The 4,142-nt window shown below is 37.7% G+C and overlaps 1 non-coding gene across 1 annotated transcript; it reads right to left on the minus strand.

Annotated features, from left to right (window-relative positions):
• Positions 1-1,585: 1,585 nt before the first annotated feature.
• On the minus strand, positions 1,586-1,692 carry LOC133820548 (small nucleolar RNA R71). Its single transcript, XR_009886955.1, has one exon. It is a non-coding gene; the product is annotated as a small nucleolar RNA R71 (small nucleolar RNA).
• Positions 1,693-4,142: the final 2,450 nt, after the last annotated feature.

A 4,142-nucleotide genomic window follows, 5' to 3' on the forward strand; every position in this document is an offset into this window, starting at 1 on the left:
TTATTTTCTTCTAATTTTTGTTCTAAATTTATTATTATCTTTTACATAAGTCTAGTCATGCTCTTCTTATGTAATTTAGGTTTTTATTTAATTTAGAATATTTGTTATATTATATGTTTTTTACTGCATTTTGTCAATGGTATTTTGTCGCTCTAAAGTATATAATATGATAGGTTTTTAAAATTAGAAGTTAGTATAATTTAATTAAAGAACATATTTTAAGGTGAGTTTTATTATATATATTTTCCAACTATAATTAATGGTGTAGAATTATAGTTGAGTATAATGAATCAATTTTATTAAAATATATATATGTTTGCATGAATGAAACTAATGCCTTCCATACTTTCTTTCTGATTCTAATCCCTCGATTTTATCCATTTAATGTTTATATTCTTTTTCAAATTCACATTTTTCCAAAGTTTATTATTTTTAATTTACTAATCTTTCTTTTAATTTTGTACTTTACCTCTCTGTGGATACGACATAGCCCAATTACTACTGCGACCGCTTAGGAGTTTATTGGGCGATATCAATTTTTGGCTCCGTTGCCGGGGAGGTAATTCTACAATTAAAGGTTTGCCTAGTAAATTAATTTTTTTTTCTTTCAATATATATATAAAAAAAAAAAGTAGTGTAATTTTTAATTTCTCTTTTATTTTATTTTTCCTTAGTAGTTTTATTTATTTATTCATTTTTTTTTTTAATTTTAAGTTTAAAATTTTTATTTTAGATTTAGCTTTTTTCCGAAAAAAAAAAAGAGCATAAAATTTTAAATCATAAAAAAAAAATCAAAAAAATCAAACAAAGTATTGAGAACATTTGTGTAATCGTGGAAATTAGTAAAAACCAAACTTGTTCTGTCTTAGAAAAATTGGTTCTTAAATAAGGTCTGTGTTAGCGTTACCCTCCAATCTTTTCTAAGAACCTCGGGGAGTTCTAGAAAAGCTCTTGGGCCTAAAGTGGTACCTTGGCAGCCTTTCCAATTGGCCTGGGAACATTTTGGTGTATACTTATTACATTATTACACATTTGCGCTTATAATACTTACAAAATAAAAAAAATATTTTTGCCACGAAACAGAGACGCACTAGGGAGATTTGTGAGACAACAAGTAGAAACTTTAGAAAACTCTCCTAGTTCGTCATTTTCTTCCATTCGTTCAAACACTCCTGATTCACCGAGACTTCCTGAACCACCCACGATGGCTCATCAAGATGAAGTCCAACCAAGAACGCTACAGGAATATTTACATCCTACGCGTACAGCCACACCTTCGTGCATAATGTATCCCAACAATATGCCAAATTTCGATTTCAAACCCGGCATGATTAACCTCTTACCAACCTTCCATGGGTTGGAAAATGAGAGTCCGTACGTGCATATACGGGAATTCGAAGAGGTGGTGGCTACATTCAACAACCGAGCTGATGTCACCAACATTGTGAGATTGAAATTCTTTCCTTTCTCACTCAAAGACAAAGCAAAAAGCTGGTTGTATTCCTTAAGGCCTAGATCTATCGAAACATGGGACGAAATGACAAAAGCATTCTTTGCCAAATATTTTCCGCCCCATAAGACTAGTAGCCTTAAGAGACAAATCTCTACCTTCATCCAGAAAGACCATGAAACTTTCCATCAGGTCTGGGAAAGGTTTAGAGATTTGATAAATCAATGCCCACATCATGGATACGAAAGCTGGCGTCTGATCAGCTATTTCTATGACGGTCTCACAACCGGACAAAGACAATTCGTACAAATGATGTGCAATGGCGAATTCCTTCAAAAAGATCCCGATGAAGCTTTCGAGTACCTCGACGATCTTGCTGAAAAATCCTACACATGGAATGGACCAAGTCCTATGGACAAGCCACGATCAACTGGAATCTACCAATTGAAGGAAGAGGATAACGTCAAAAGCCAAATTGAATCATTGAGACAACAATTCGAGGCTTTCAAATCTCAAGAAGGTAGAGGAATCCGCATGGCTGCAAAAGTAGAGACACGAGATCCATGCTTCATCTGTGGAGGAACGGAACATCAACCGCAAGAGTGCCCAACTCTTAGTGAGTTAAGAGGAGGAAAAGAGGAACAATGCAATGCTTTAGGGGATTACAAGAAACCTTATAACCCTTTCTCAAACACTTACAATCCCGGTTGGCGCAACCATCCAAATTTCAGCTGGAAGGATTCGAACCAAGCATCTGGGAGCCAATGGAGGCCTGAGCAGCAACAACCACCAAAATCATACAACGCTCCTCAAAATATCATGCAGTCAAGTAATTCTCTTGAGAGTACTTTGCAAATGATTGCACAAACTCAAATAGCCTCAACTCAAGAGCTCAAGGCTTGTTTCACACAAATGGTAGAGGAAATGAAAGACATGAAAGTCCAAATGACAAAGCTAAACACTACTTTGGCGATTCAAGAGCATGGGAAACTTCCCGCTCAACCTCTAATCCATCAAAAAGGGCAACATATGGCACAAACCTCCTCCTCTGCAGATACAAATTTCAAAGAGGTTAATGCCATCACTACTCGAAGTGGTCAAAGTACAGTTTCACCGTTAACTAAGACAACGAGTACGTCAATGCCCGCTCCAGATGATGATGTGCCAATAAGCATTCCAGTAAAGGCACCCTTTCCTCAAGCTTTGAAATCTACTGGAAAGGTACTGGAAAATCATGGTGAAATCCTAGACCTTTTAACACAAGTGAAGATCAACTTGCCATTGTTGCATGTGATCAAACAAGTGCCGGCTTATGCCAAGGTTATCAAGGATTTATGCACCATTAAAAGAAAGCACCATGTCAAGAAAACTGCATTCTTAGCAGAACAAGCTAGCGCGGTAATTGACTGCAAAACACCGCCGAAGTACAAAGATCCTGGTTGTCCCACCATCTCATGCCAAATAGGGGAACAGGAATTTGGTCAAGCCCTTCTAGACTTAGGAGCAAGTGTAAATCTCATGCCATATTCAATATACTTGCAATTAGGTCTAGGAGAACTCAAGCCCACATCTGTGGTGCTACAATTGGCTGATCGATCAGTTAAGAAACCTCGGGGAATAGTAGAAGACGTTCTGATTCAAATTGAAAAATTCTATTACCCTGTTGATTTTCTCATCTTGGACACTCAATCTGAAGTTAGTATAGAGTCCAAAATTCTCATTATTCTTGGTAGACCTTTCCTCGCAACAGCTAATGCACTCATTAACTGTAGGAATGGTCTCATGAAAATCTCTTTCGGGAACATGACTCTAGAAGTGAATGTTTTCCACATCGGAAAACAACCACCTGACAACGATGAGTGTTTCCAATCCTATTTGATCGATACACTTATTTCGGAAGAGGTCGAATCGAAATACACGTCTAATCATTTTAATCACCTCTTCTAAATTTCAGAAAGTTCTGAGCCCGATGAGTCTGCAATCAACCCTAAAATTGTCAAACACTCACAGGCTAAAAGACCATGTTTTGGAATCCAATCTTTGAGGAACTCCCTCAAGATCGAGAAACACCAAAACCATCTATTGAACAAGCTCCTCAACCAAAGTTGGCCCAACTTCCTGACGATCTTAAGCATGTTTTCCTGGGAGCTGACAACACTTTTCCTGTCATAATATCCTCCAAGATCACTGCCACACAAGAGTGCCAACTCATCAATGTGTTGCAAGAACAAAGAGATGCATTAGGATGGACGATAGCTGACATCAAAGGTATTAGTCCATTAATTTGCTCCCATCACATTCAATTGGAAGACGGGGCTATACCACGTCGTGACCCTCAAAGAAGATTGAACCCAACGATGAAGGAAGTAGTAAAGACTGAAGTCTTGAAACTTCTGGATTCTGGCATAATCTATCCTGTTGCTGATAGTAAATGGGTCAGCCCAACTCAGGTTGTTCCCAAGAAATCTGGGGTAACAGTGGTACCAAATGAAAAAGGGGAACTTGTTCCTACCAAGGTCACAACTGGGTGGCGCATGTGCATTGATTATAGAAAGTTAAATGCAGCCACCTGCAAAGACCATTTTCCACTTCCATTCATCGATCAAATATTGGAACGTGTGGCAGGTCATCCTTTCTATAGCTATCTCGATGGTTATTCAGGGTATTACCAAATCGAGATTGCCTTAGAAGA

This window comes from Humulus lupulus, chromosome 2, assembly GCF_963169125.1.
Source record: "Humulus lupulus chromosome 2, drHumLupu1.1, whole genome shotgun sequence".
NCBI lineage: Eukaryota > Viridiplantae > Streptophyta > Magnoliopsida > Rosales > Cannabaceae > Humulus > Humulus lupulus.